Here is a 15,257-nt window from a genome sequence, read left to right on the forward strand (position 1 = left end):
GAACCAGGAGGAAGAGATACAGCCTGGAGGGATGTCTGGGGAGGGTAGTGAACAGCAATGGCCCTTCACTGCAATCTAGTTGTATGAGACTATCCCTCGGATACCCACATGCACTGTGTTTGCTGGCCCTTTGGGATTTGGGGGTCCCCAAGATCCTTATTGATGAAGAACAGAGATTTTTTTTTTCATCCTGCATGGTTCCACAATCAGCCTTTTGAATTGCTCTCTTCTCCAGTTGCAAACCTTTCTGGGAGAGGGTATGGTATATATATATAAATGCATTAATACAAGACTTCCACTGTGGAAGCACAGGTGGGAGGAGAGGGTGTCACAAGGAGCCACTCCGAGAAGCAGAGATGGGGTTTGCTGAGATCAGGACAGACCCCGTTTGGAATTTCTGAGAGGATGGCTCTGGCTCAGGGTTCTGCAGGCTTGCCAGCCACAGATCAAGTTTCCAGGAGTGCTAACAAGCCAGGGAAGTGTGCTGTGAATTCCTGTAAAGAAGGCAAAGTTCAACCTGGGAGATAGAACCCAACAGGTGGGAAACACCTGCTCTCCTAACTGCAAAATGCGTTATAGCCGTTGTCCCTTGCCAATAATCTGTGAAGACCTTGGATTTAATGATTAAGTGGAGAGTCAAAGGGAAGAAAATATAGACCAGCCCATCTTTCTTGTTTTGTTTTAATTAGGGACTAGTTCCAATTCATCACAGCTTACTACTTCATTAACAAGTAAACTAACACATATCTTATTTATAAACTATGTTTCAGAAATATGCCTACTATAAGACTTATTATTATAAGACATAATGTACTACTTTATCACATAATGAATCCTTGACACACGCAGTGCAAAAAAAGTGAGTATTTCACTGTGTCTGATCTATAACTTTCTTTGGCCATACCCACGGCATGTGGGAGTTCCTGGGCTAAGGATCAAACCCTCACCACAGTGACAACTCCAGATCCTTAAACTGCTGAGCCACCAGGGAACTCCAAACTTTTTGAGTCATCACAAAGGCAAATCTCTGAAATTCTCAGCACTCCAGAAGAAATATACAACGTTGGTTCTTCCCAGTTGGTGTCCCTAAAGATGATCTCCCTGCCTCCCCACAAGTCTCTCCATGTACTCTCAGAAAGCATCAGGGAGCAGTATAACTCAGTGGTTTCCACCTTGGTGATTTTGGTCACAGATTCTGGAATCAGAATATCCAGGTCGGAATCTTTGCTCTGATACCTACAGTTATGGATTCCAAGTGCGAGTTATTGAACTCTCTCTACCTCAGTTCCCATACATATAAAACGAAGATAATAGTTCCTACCTCATAAGGTGTTTATTAATAAGTGAACAAATGTATGCAAATTGCTAAGTTCAGTAATTAGCACGGAGATCATCATAAGTATCAGCTGTCATTACTGCCAAATGTGCGATCTGGTAGTTAGAAACTATGCCCTGAAATGATAACACTCATATCAATAAATGAGAGTCAGGAATGGATATATGCTGTTCTGGTTTTTTGGTTTTGTTTGGGGGGTGTGTGTGTGTGTGTGTGTGTGTGTGTGTGTGTGTGTGTGTCTGTGTGATGGTCACACCTGAGGTACATGGAAGTTCCCAAGCTGGGGACTGAATCCACACCTCCACAGCAACCCAAGCCACTGCAGTCAGATTCTTAACCCTCTGAATTCCTGTTTTTATTTTAATTTTTTTAAAAAGGTAAAAAGTAAGGCAAAAGGGTAAAGGAAGATCCTTTGGTTAGGACAATCCAGACTGCTTCAAGCAGGTTACATCCAAGAGAAGCTGGCATCACCATGATGATCTTGGATAAAAGAATTCAGGAAGAAAAAGCAGCAAGGATGGTGCTCCAAAAACCACATGAAGAGAGAATTTCAAAGAAGTCAGGGAGTTCCCATCATGGCTCAGTGGTTAACGAATTTGACTAGGAACCATGAGGTTGCGGATTCGATCCCTGGCCTTGCTCAGTGGGTTAAGGATCCGGTGTTGCCGTGAGCTGTGGGTAGTTTGCAGATGTGGCTCGCAACCCAAGTTGCTGTGGCTCTGGCCCGGGCTGGAGGCTATGGCTCCGATTAGACCCCTAGCCTGGGAACCTCCATATGCCGCGAGAGCAACCCAAGAAATGGCAAAAAGACACACACACAAACACACACACACAAAAAAAAAAAAAAGAAAAAGACAAAGAAGTCGGTCCATGAGCCCTGTCAAGGGATGCTAACGGGCCAAGTGCAATGAAAACAGATAACCAGATGTTGGGCAAGGGTAACTATAATATGACCTCTTGGGTGTTTCCATTGTGGCGCAGTGGTTAACGAATCCAACTAGGAACCATGCCCTTGCTCAGTGGGTTAGGGATCCGGCGTTGCCATGAACTGTGGTGTAGGTCGCAGATGCGGCTCGGATCCTGAGTTGCTGTGACTATGGCATAGGCCAGCAGCAACAGCTCCGATTCAACCCCTAGCCTGGGAACCTACATGTGCCACAGGAGCAGTCCTAGAAAAAGGCAAAAAGACAAAAAAAGAAGAAGAAAAAGGAAAAAAAGACCTCTTTCCATGATGAGTTGAGGCAAGCACAGAATAGGAACATGTAGAGACTGTGAGTGAAGGACAGGCTCTAGAGTTCTGCCTCGAACAGCAAAATTGGGTGACCTCAAGTTGAAGAAAAGGAAAAACTATTCAGAGAGAGGGGTAAGGGGAGTAAAGGGGTGAAGAGAAGGGTGGGATGAGTGTTCTGAGGGAGGGGTCATGGTGGGCAGGGTCAAGGAGGGAGGTCCACATTCAGGCTTAGGGGATCCCCAAGCCCACGCTGGGGAAGGAGGTGGCAGGGAGTGTGTGGGGGAGGGGCACTGGTTATTGGCGCCCTTCCTGGGGACTGATTAGGGGCGCCCTGCTGGAACACTGCAAGATGAAGAGCTTGGGAAAAAGTGAGCAGCTGTTAGGTAACAGGGTTTTAAGATAAAAGCAATGAACTCTCTGTTCCCAGGGTCACTATGTCCCTTCCGTCATCATCTGAAAGGCACCCTTCCACATCCATGCAATTCTAGGGACACTGGAAACAGACAGTAATAGTATTCAGGTGTTCAGCCTGTGTGCAAACAGTTTGGAAAGGAAGAAGCTCTTTACATGACAAGACCAGAGTGTACCAGTAGATGAAAATCTTTGAAAATGCAAAAGGGAAGTCTATATTTAGCATAGGATCCTTCAAGTTTAATCCTCATCCTGGGGAATATTGACTAAGAACCTCAAAGAGGCCCAGATAAAGTTGGTAGGAACTTCAAAATCTGCAGTAGAAATGGTTCCTGGAGTTTGTGTTGTGGCTCAGTGGCTTAAGAACCCGATGTGCTGTCCATAAGGATGAGGGTTCCATCCCTGGCCTCACTCAGTGGGTTAAGGATCCAGCAATGCTGCAAGCTGTGGTGTAGCTCACAGATGCAGCTCAGATTCGGTGTGGCTGTGGCTGCAGCTGTAGCCGGCAGCTGTAGCTCCAACTCGACCCCCCACCTGGGAACTTTCATATGCCACAGGTATGACTCCCTCCCAAAAGAAAAGAAAAAAGAAAAAAAATTACAACAGGAGGGGTGGTGTAGGGATCAGCATGATCAGTATTTACTGAGCAGATGCGATGGGCACCAGAGCCTTGTAGCACCCTCGGTGAGCATTCACAGCCAAAGAAATTTTTTTTTTTTTTTTTGCTTTTTAGGGCCACACCCATGCCATAGGGAGGTTCCCAGGCTAGGGGTCTCATTGAAGCTACAGCTGTCAGCCTACACCACAGCCACAGCAATGCTGGATCTGAGCTGCATCTGCGACCTACTGCACTGCTCATGGCAACACCGGATCCCTTTACCCACTGAGCTGGGCCAGGATTGAACCCACAATCTCATGGTTCCTAGTGGGATTCTCTTCCATTGCACCACAACGGGAACTCCCCAAACCAACTTTTGATTGCTCACGGCATCCTCATCCCCATTTCCCAGGTGAGGAAACAGAAGCACTGAGATGGTAAGTAACCTGCCCAAAGTTACACACTGCTGTTTAAGTGAGTGAATGTGTGACTCAGAAGCTTTCATCCTAAGAGGGCAGATCCAGTTAATCACCAAAAAGAGAGGACAGAGATTTTGTGCAGCTGGAGGAATGCAGTGTGGCTGTGGAGAGAGACCAAGCAGAGACGAGGTCAAGGTGCAGGTGGGCTGAAAGCCAGTCCCGGAATTAATTCTGTAACAGGGCCAGTCTGCCGATGGTATGACTCTTAATGGAAGGTTGGCAGGCATCACTGGGCGGGGAAAGGGTTCTGGGAGCAAATGAGCTTGTCCTGCTGGTGGGGGAAGGACAAATACTTCTCCAGTGCACTAGCTGTCATCCCAGTACCTCCCTTTCCCAGCCTTCTACTCTCTCCAGCTCAGGGATATAAAAGACTTGAGGAATTGCCTGCATTAGGAGAGGATGAAGCTTCTGGCTCTGATCAGGACCATCCTTGTTCACGCCACACACTACTGGTGAAAGTACAAGTGACACAGAGACTTTGGAAAGTTGGGAGTTTCTAATAAAAGTAAATAGACACCCACCCTATGACTCAACAAGTCTACTCAAGAGAAATGAAAACGCAGTTCCACAAAAAGATCTATATGATATTATATTTGAGCGGCTTTCCTCATACTAGCTCACAACTGGAAACAAACCAAACACCCATCCACTGGAGAATGGACCCGTTGTGGGAAAGTCACACAAAGGAACGCTACTCAGCAATAAATAAGAGCAACAGAACATGCAGTAACAAGGATGCATCTCAAAAACAGTATGTGGAGTGAAAGAAGCCAGACACACAAAAGCATGCTGTGGGATTCCACGTAGAAGAAGGACAAGAATAGGTAAAATGAAGCCAGGTGATAGGATAATAGATGTCTCTGGGTCTTTGTGTGTTTGCCAGCTAGGGCACAGGTACTGTCTGGAAGAGGGCAAAAGACATCTTTCTGAGACCGTGATAATATTCCATCTTGAGCCACTCTATGATTACACAGGTGTGTATGTGTGTCCAACTTCACTGAGCGACATATTTGAGGTATGTGCTTTTTCCTGTATATAAATTATGTCTTGAAGAAGAATGCTTAGTGTACAAAATAAAAATATTAAAATTGTCCTTGCTATGATAGTGGGGTAAAAAAAACTTCTTCCTTGGTGAACTTTAAGCTTATCATCCTTGTCCCAGCTCTGCTAATCAGACTCTTGACCATTACCACACATCAAAAAACATAATAGTTTGTTCCTTTTTATTCCTGAGCGGTATGCCAGGATATGGATTTATCACAATTTATGTAACCATTCACTGAACAACATGTGGGTTGGCTTCTATGAACAAATGTATACAGGGTTTTGTTTTGTTTTTTGTTTGTTTTTGTCTTTTTTAGTGTCACACCCATGGCATATGGAGGTTCCCAGGCTAGGGGTCGAATCAGAGCTGCAGCCTCTGGCCTACACCGCAGCCACAGCAATACCAGATCTGAGACCCAACTGCAACCTATGCCACAGCTCAGGGCAATGCCAGATTCTTAACCCACTGAGCGAGGCCAGGGATGGAACCTGCGTCCTCATGGATGCTAGTCAGATTCGTTGCCACTGAGCCATGATGGGTACTCCTGTGCACAGGTCTTTTTTTGTGTGTGGACATCAGTTTTCATTCCTCTGGGATAATTGCCAAGGAATACAATGGCAGGTGTGTATGGCAAAATATATATTTAGCTGTTGGTTTTGAAGAAACTGCCAAACTGTTTCAAAGAGTGGCTGCGTCACTTGACATTTCCATCAGCGATACGTGAAACACCCAGCTTCGCCACTTCCTCTCCAGCATTCAGTATTGTCGCTATTGTTCATGTTAGCTCTTCCCCTTGGTGTGTATCAAAATCTCATTGTATTTTCAATTGCCATTTCCCTAATGGCTAGTGATGCTGGACATCCTTCCACGTGGATATTTGCCATTCTTGTACCCTCTTAAGTGACGTATCTCTGTGTGTGTTTTGCTCACCTTCTAATTGGATTGTTCAGTTTTCTTAATGTTGAGTTTTGTGAGGTTTTTGTGTATTCTAGAGATGAATTCCTTGTCACACAAGTGATTTGGAAAGATTTCCTCCCAGTCTGTGAATTGTCCTATAAATGGGCTGATTTGGAAATTTACATGTAAATTTGAATAGCCATAAAAAAAATAAAAACCAAGGAGAATCAATAGGTCAGAGAACTCACACCAGAGCTACTCAACAACTATTCCAGTACTGGACTTCTTTTTTTTTTTTTTTGCTTTTTCATTGCAAAAGGGTATTGAAAAAAAGGTACACATATCATTAACATTAACGAAATTATTATAATGCTGGCGCTGCAAGGGCAGGATATACTCCCACAGAGAAACAGGACAGTACTTGAGCTTTCCTTAAGAATGTGCCAGGCTCCATAGATCATCAGCATACCTCTCACTGTTAAAATCCTGCTTTTCATGTTTTTTGAATCATGTGACTATATTATCAAGATTCAATAAGTGGAGTTCCCGATGTGGCTCAGTGGGTTAAGAACCCCACAGATATTCATGAGGATGCAAGTTCGATTGCTGGCCTCGCTCAGTGGGTTAAGGAGCCAGTGTTGCTGCAAGCTGTGGTGTAGGCTGTTGGCTATGGCTCTGATTTGCTCCCTAGCCTGGGAACTTCCATATGCTGTGGGTACAGCCCTAAAAAGACAAAAAAAAAAAATCAAGAAACCTAAGTATTTGGAGCAGAAACAAACAGACTTGGCTAATTCCTAGGACTATGAATCACTCTGCAAGGACTGTCAATGTCCCTGAATCACTGACACTCTGGGGTCTAGTTTCCTAGGCACCAGAATCTTATTCACAGGCACCTTTGGGGCACTGGCCCTAGTTTACTGCACACCTTCTTCTCTAGCTCTTAGCAATGGCCACAATCTGCTGAAATGGGAAGATCTTGTTATGGACATCTGTGTGGCCTGAGATAGAAGGAACTCACTTGTTCATTTAATTACTCCTTTTCACCTTACTTATAGAAAAAAAAAATCTCAAAGAATGAATACTAAGTCTTAAGCATAGTTCCTAAGAAAATAAGCCTCTTTGGAAAAGAAATTGCATATCTGAATTAAATTCTCTCTTAAAGATGGTGTGGAATATTTCAGCCAGTAGATGTAGCTTTGCAAAAAAAAAAAAAAAATTTAAATTACTCAAACCAATGTTGAAACACAGGTATCCTTTAGGTTTAGCAAATGTCATAAAATTATAATGATACATTTACAAACATCTCAAATACATCCTATAAGTGGTATTTTAAGTTCTATTTCATGAAATTGGTTAGTCCAACAGACTCCCCGTGTAGAAGACAATCTGACAAATAAGTTAGAATTTACAAAATGCAGCATGGATCATCCAAATACCAAGCAATGTATATTTAAAAGATTATCACAAAAATGGTACTGTAAAGATGCTAAAATGAAAACCCACAGTTCAGTCCAAGTTTAAGTTCCTGTCTTATTTCACATCACCCCAATGAAGTTTCCCAATGTGGCTATAATAGTTGTGATCACCAACTGCAGAGCCAGTCGCCTTGGGCTCAAGTCCTAAATCTGCCACTTAGAGCTCAGGTATGTTGGGCAAATTCATCAGTTTCCCTGTACCTCACTTTATCTATGAAATGGAATAATAACAGTGCCTAATTTATAGGTATGTATTTTATATGAAATCATCTAATGTATTTAAAACCCTTAAAGCAGTGTCTATGATGTAAGCTGTGCTTAATTGATCTTAACCATTAATATTATTATTTTTATTCTGGTTCCTGCTATTAGCATGACTAGGGACATCATGGAAATACAACACTTTTATTACTTTGGGAACTAACTTAGAGACATAGAAATGATCCTAAAATTTACAAATACATATATTTCTAAGTAAGATATATGGAACCAATGGAACGTAAGGTATAGTGTGTGTATTTTTCTTTAATTTATTTTTCTTTTTTGGCCACATCCACGGCATACAGAAGTTCCCTGGGCCAGGGACTGAACCTGAGCCTGAGTTGTGACCTATGCCACAGTGGCAGTAACTCTGAATCTTTAACCCACTGCACTGGGCCAGGGATTGAACCAGTGCCTCCACAGACACAAGCTGGATCATTAACCCACTGCACCACAGTGGGAACACCATGTGTTTATTTTCAATGTTAAAATAGGAAAGTTTATAATCACGGTTATCATCATAGTCTTGTCCTCACTCTTCTAGATCCTTCCACGCTATCAACGGGTCTTATAGAAGCAGTGGCAGAACTCAGGTCTCACTGACCAGCATTATTAATAGCAATCAGCTGATCTCCAGGAGCGCTTTCTTCTTAGCTAATAACTTCATTATGAAATGTCACCTTAAAAGTCAGAAAATAATTTATATCTCAAGCCACATAAATTACCATAGTGTTTTTCTTCTGAGATATTCCAAAGGTACTGGAAATGCTAGGAAGACCCTGTAATGGCATTAATTGCACAGAATGGAAGCAAAAGGATAACTATCATGTGTGTAGTTCTTGAAGGAAGACAATGAGGGGCACCCAGCAATTCCCAAAATAGGAGGAGAACAAGCATTGGGGTGGGAGGAGGCGTGATCATGGGCATTGCAGAGCCACTCAAGGTTAGCCAAGAACCTTGAACTGATTTCCTACAAAACAAGATGACAACTGCTATAATAGCCCAGAAGCTATAAATCAAGAACCAGACTTTAATAGGAAATATTTAGGGGGCCGAGGGTTAGAAGAAGGTATGTAAAACTTCATGTTAAATTGTCTTTTTTTAATGAGTCAATGTCAAAGAAGTCTAGAAAAACAAGTCAATGTGACATGGATGGGTTGTGACAGGTCTGCCTCTTGGCATAGCTGGGCAAGGCCTGGTCAGTTCAAGACCCCAGCTGGTCACCTCCAGGACTGAGGGCATCTCAGACACATTGTATTTTTTCCTATGTATGTTGAACAACTTACCACACAAAAAAATATTTATTCAGAAGCCCTGGCATAAAAAGATATTTTTTGTCTTGTCAACTCCCATGGCTATTTTGGAAACATATATTACAGCCTTGGAGCAAAGAAAACATTCCCTAGGCAACAGAAAGAGACATTTATAGTTCAACCATTGATGGGTAGACCCCCTTTCATTAAGGCTTAGCACTGTATTAATCTGTACTGACACCATTTGGTTCAGAAATAGCTATGGCTTTGAGAAAGTGGATGAAGACTTTAAACCAATGTCTGAACTTTGAGCCACTGAAAAGAGCACTTGAGCCTATTCTGCACTGGCATAATAATCTTGATACAAGAACATGAACAGCCATGCACGCAAAAGCAGGGGAAGAGGTAGGTATGGGACACAGACTAGCTTAGGATGTAAAAGAGAAACAAAAGAGCAAACGACCACAAAGAACCAGAATGTCTGCAGAAGAAAGACCTTGGACCTGCATCAGGATAGTAACATTTTCCGAAGTCACTACTGATAGAGGGTTCCCAGCTTCTTTGTCAAGAAGGGACTAGAAAAAAGATATATGCCTCCCTATGTTCATAGCAACACTATTCCCAATAGCTAAAACATGGAAAGAACCCAAATCTCTATCAACAGAGGAATGGATAAAGAAGATGGGGTTTGGGATTAGCATATGCACACTGAGGTATGGGGAGTGATTGGCCAGTGGGGTCCTGTTGTGTAGCACAGAGAATCTACACAACAATCTGTGATAATCTGTGTGGGAAAAGAATCTGAAAGAGAATGGATGTGCGTACATGTATGGCTGAATCACTGTGTTGTACAGAAGAAATTATCACAACAGTGTAAATCAACTATACTTCAATGAAACTTTAAAAAATAAACAAATAGGTATAAAAAGAGAAGATATAGTATACATACACAATGGAATATTACTCAGCTTTAGCAAAAGAATGCAATAACGCCATTAGGAGCAACATGGGTGGACCTAGAGATTAGCATAATAAGTGAAGTAAGTCAGAAAGAGAAAGACAAATACCATATATCACTTATATGTGGGATATAAAATATAACAGAAATGAACCTATTTATGAAACAGAACAAACTCACAGACATAGAGAACAGATGTGTGGTTGCCACGGGGAGAGAGAAAAGGGGGAGGATGAACTTGAGAGTTTGGGGTTTGTACATGTAAACTATTACATATGGAAAGGATAAGCAACAAGGTCCTACTGTATGGCACGGAGAACTATATTTCCTATCCTAAGATAAATTATAATATAAAGGTACATAATGTATATATGCATATATATATTACTGAATCACTTTGCTGTTTAGCAGAAATTAACACACCATTGCAAATCAAATGTACTTCAATAAAAAAGATGAAAGAGCTGAAGATTAACTTTAGTTTTGGCTTTTTTAGAAACCAGTTATTTATCCCACAAATAAACTGACATTATATAAACATCTGGGTCAGAATATGATGCTACTCAGTAAACTATTTCTGATTTATACCACTGTGCGCTTTCAGGCCTTGTTAACAAGTTATTTTTCTCACATTTATGAAGTCTTGGGAAAGAAATTAATATTTACATTGAATGTTTGTTATATATATTAGAGATTATGGCAAATTTTTTCATATGTATCATTTGATTTAGTGCTTATAAACTATAAGATCATTCCCATTTACAGATGAAAAAAGCGAAGCTTAAGGAGGTTTATTAACCTGCCCAAGATCATACAGCTATTAACAAAAAGATCTAGCTTGAAAGTCAAAGTCTTCCACTCCAACCCATGTTTATTCCCCTACAACATGCTACCTGAGGACCAAAAGAGTCTTGTCGTCAAGAGCATGTGCCCTGGGTGATATACTTATTAAACAAGACCAGACAGAGTAGGGCAGTATCTCTATCAGTTCTTATGAGCCACATCTCACAAAACCACTGTAACACTGTTCATATCTGTGGCTACAAATATGCTTCTAAGGTTTCTCAACCTCAGCACTACTGACATTTGCGGCCAGATGATTGTTTTGTTGGAAGGGACTGTCATGTGCACTGTGGGATGCTGAGCTTCTACCCACTAGATGCCAGTGGTGCCCGCCCTCAAGTTGTGATAAACAAAAATGTCCCCAGACATTGCCAAGTGCTCCCTGCAGAGAGAGGGAGAGGGTAAAAGTGTGCCTATTTGAGAAACATCACCGTGAGGCCATGAAATAAACATTTTCTTTATTGAGGAGTAACAGAAGGCATTGCTAAATTCAATGATTTGCTTGGCAGTTTGAAGGATGGACAATAATAGAATCCTCGGTTCTTTATTCTGGGTCTGGGTTGAAGCAACAGCAGCTTTGTCCTATGCCTTGAGTAGCAGTTAGACTATGTAACTCTAGCTGCTATAACAGATAAAATCCCAATGCCTTAATTTATTGCAATATTATTCCTTACTCACATTGCAATCCAATGTAGGTATTCCTGTCAGATGCATTTCCTATAGGTGACCACTCAGAAACCCCCATCTCCTTACATCCTTGCTTCCTTCATCTTCAACACACAACTGGAATTCCCTCTTATTCTATTTGGCCGGGGTGGGGTGGGGATGGGGAAAAGATGGAGAGAAGAGCACATCCTCTTTGTAACCACATCAGTCTGGAAACATCACACATCACTTCTCTCACTTTATTGGTGAGAAATAGTCAGGTAGTCCTTCCCTGAGAAAATGTTTTCCAACAATAACCCTACATTGTCAAAGAAAAATGTGTGTTTTTTTGGTATGTGTTTTTCTAGCCATCTATGCCTCAGCTCTGTATTTTCCAAAGCAACTACACAAATATCCCAGCCTAATAAGAAGCCTGTAAGTTAGGTGAATATAATTGTCATTGTGTATGTGTTATTTCCCCATTTTACACATGAAGTTTGAACACAAATAGTTCCTGTGACTTGAGGTCGATATCCTAGAGATAGAACCCCAGACTCTGACTCTGTGTTGTTTCCAACTTCAAGGCAGGTGACCCATAATAAAGAGAGTGACTTTAGCTAAAAACGGTGGGGGTGCTCTTATAAGCACCATTGCTGGAGTCTAACTTGTCCTTGCCATTAATGGTTGTATGGGACATCAAACAAGTAATTTAGTCATTCAGAGCCTCCATTTTCACATACAGGGATAATCATAGATTCCATACAATAGGATGGTCATGACATTTAAATTAGGTAATACATGCATAGTACTTAAAACAATCTCCAATACATCTTGGCTATTGATATTATGCCACAAGAAATAATGAACACATGATCTATAACTTACAGAATTTTCTGGCTATTACACATCACATTTAAATTGCATGTATTTTGGGGTCTAAAGCTTTGTCCACATTAGCCTGATTACAACGAACAAATATACACTCTTTGACTTTGGCAGATGTACTCATTTCCACAGTAGAAACTGGGAAAGGAGGCATGTGGGAAAGAAAGTGCAGATGAATCAGCATAAATCCATCCCCACTGCTGGAAAGCAGCCCAGAGTGTAAGCCCCACTGACGGCAATGGGGTAGAATCATGTTCATTTGAACACCAAGGGCCACGTGGAGCATTATGAAAGATGGAAGCAAAGTCAAATGCTTTGTGTGTTTTTCTGCCAGTTCAGTGGCCAGAAACTCAATGGCCGAGAACAGAAGCCCAGAACCCAACCTCACTTTCCAGTTCATGGTGTTGAATCATCCCGTTTTGCGGATGAAGAAATACGAGACATGAGTCCCAAACCCATGTTTGCTAATTCTTGGGCCAACTGTATTATCTGTACTGCTCTCATATCTGTGTTACTTTATCTTCTACAATTCTATAGAATGGAGTGAAATTAAGCCACAAGATGCTTAAGTAGAGAAGTCTACAGAGGATCTCTCCAGAAGCTGTCAATTTTTCCCATACACAATCACCTTTTGAATTTAAGAGATATTTCCCCAAATTGGAAGATGAGACTCCACCTTCTGTGATCATCTGACATTATTTCTTTAATAAAAATGAAGCAGAAAAAAAAATAACAATTTGACTCCAACAACAAGCTCTTTGTTTAGGATCAAAACACTCCAAAGCCCCTCTTTCCATTGGCTGAAGATGTAATGGCTTGGTGGATGCAGACATCACACCTCAGTGACTTCTGTCAAAAGATGGGCATGAAAAACTGCCCCTATCCCTTTGGCACAGACATGCCCTCAACCACAAAACCTCGTGAAAGTCATCAGCCCACCAGGAGCAAAAGAGAACAGTATAAACAAAACAAAACAAACAAACAAAAATCCCTCAAATGTCAGCTCTGGGTAACATGCTTCGACTGATTTTAATAAGGAAAAAAAATTCACGTGGATGGAATCTCATTCTTTTAGGGTATATATTTGGCCTTGAGACTATAATGGCAAGCATAGTATTCCAAAAGCAAGTCTCTGTCTCAAAAAGATTCTTTTGATAGAACCCTAAGAATGGGTTCTTAGAGCCAAATCCTGATTTCAATTATGCAAGATTTTAATATCATCTGGAGGTCAAGCAAATTCCACTGGGTACTTTTGAGCTTTGTTTTATTGACCGAATTGGCAACATAAATACCTTTAGATATGTGAGTGTATATACATACACACACACACACACATATATATGTATATATGTATATGTATATATACATGTGAGTCTGTGTGCACATATGCAAGTGTGTGAATGGAACTTCTGCTGGCTGAATTTTTGATCTACAAAAATGTCTATTTCTTAAGATCCAACCTCATATATTCAAGAAGTGCCTAATATATATTAAATATGCAATATCCCCAGAAAACCTGTATCATGCCCTAGGAGAATACGACATCATGATTCCTACTTCTTTCTTTCATTGTCCATTCTATTTTACATCCATCCTTTATGACATAGCAAAGGACTCAGAGGTTGTCATCTCAGCTTCAGATAACATTTCTTCAATTCAACCAATAACAAATGGCATCAAAATGTCCAGACAGAGTCTTTTAGAATATATTAGGTGTCAACGAGTTTATCCTCAAAGTAGGTTTGCAGAACACTCTGCTGACTTTGCAGGAAACCTTGAGTGCTATCAAGAAAATAGAAATCCTAAACCAGTTCTTCCACAGATTCAGGAAAGCTCTGTAAGGTGAGATGTGTTCAGCAGAATTACAGAACTGAGAGCTGGTCAGCGACTGAGATATGGGGGATGATCTGATGTAACCAAACCATTGAAAGGAGGTTTTGGCAACATTTGAAACACTTCCAATGATACCCTTTACTGAAGCAGCATGGCAGTTCTACAGCTATAAAACGCAGCCTTTTGAGCACTTACACGCAACACTTGGAAGAACTGCTCCTTGTTACAGTAGGTAAGTGCACAGGCTCAAGCATACAGGAATTAGACTGTCTGGGTTCAGATGTCAGCTTTAGAGCTAAAGCTGTAAGACTCGGTGCAACTTACTTAAACTCTCTGTGCTTTAGTTTCCCCTCTAAAAAAGAAAATGAGAATATCTTCCCCCTCTCCTTGCTATAAAGATGAAGTGAGTTAATACAGTATAAGGTTCTAAAAACAAGGCTTAGCACATGATAAGCAATTAATAGATAAGAGTTTATTATTATTGATTCAATACCATTGTTTCTATTCATTCTAAGGCCCCCAAATTTTATCCTGTATTTTTTTAAGCAGGAGTGGGGGAGGGTCTTTAAGTGGGTTTCATAACTAGGAGAGAACTATTCATGAGGACCAACTGTCACTTACCTATTTTCTTATTTTCAAATGAAAAATATGTCAGCATTTAACAAGAGACAAACCTGAAACACAGCCCCTTTACAAACACTGAAGTCATGCTTATTTTAATGTACATTTCTGCTGTGTAGGAGATTTCATGAACTTCATAAGTGTGCTCATGAAGTTGCACTGTGGTGAGCCAGTCCAGAATTAAAAGAGACCTAACTCTAATTTAGGTACATGTTGGGGCATAGCTCTGTATTTCACAAGAGGACTCTGAAGCAAGCTCTGTAAGTGAACCGCAACCCAAATCAATCGAAATCAAGAGCTGATTTTCCTAAAAGAACGATGCTGAACAGTCTCACTGTAAACCTAGCTTTGGGCTCCACTAGCAGGGAAAGATATCATTGCCATTGGTGGCATTATCATTGCAAATGGGACAAAATATGGTAGCTTCAGGAGGAAGCTGGATTCCTGACATTCCTTGTGAAAAAAGGAAATATTCCAGTCTTCTGC

At 41.2% G+C, this 15,257-nt stretch overlaps 1 protein-coding gene across 2 annotated transcripts in view; it reads right to left on the reverse strand.

Moving 5' to 3' along the window:
* The window catches only part of PLCB1 (phospholipase C beta 1), a 731,149-nt gene that overhangs the window by 505,425 nt on the left and 210,467 nt on the right, over positions 1–15,257 (reverse strand). The gene's annotated exons all lie outside the window — the stretch shown is intronic.

The sequence above is a fragment of the Phacochoerus africanus genome, chromosome 3, assembly GCF_016906955.1.
Source record: "Phacochoerus africanus isolate WHEZ1 chromosome 3, ROS_Pafr_v1, whole genome shotgun sequence".
Lineage (NCBI taxonomy): Eukaryota > Metazoa > Chordata > Mammalia > Artiodactyla > Suidae > Phacochoerus > Phacochoerus africanus.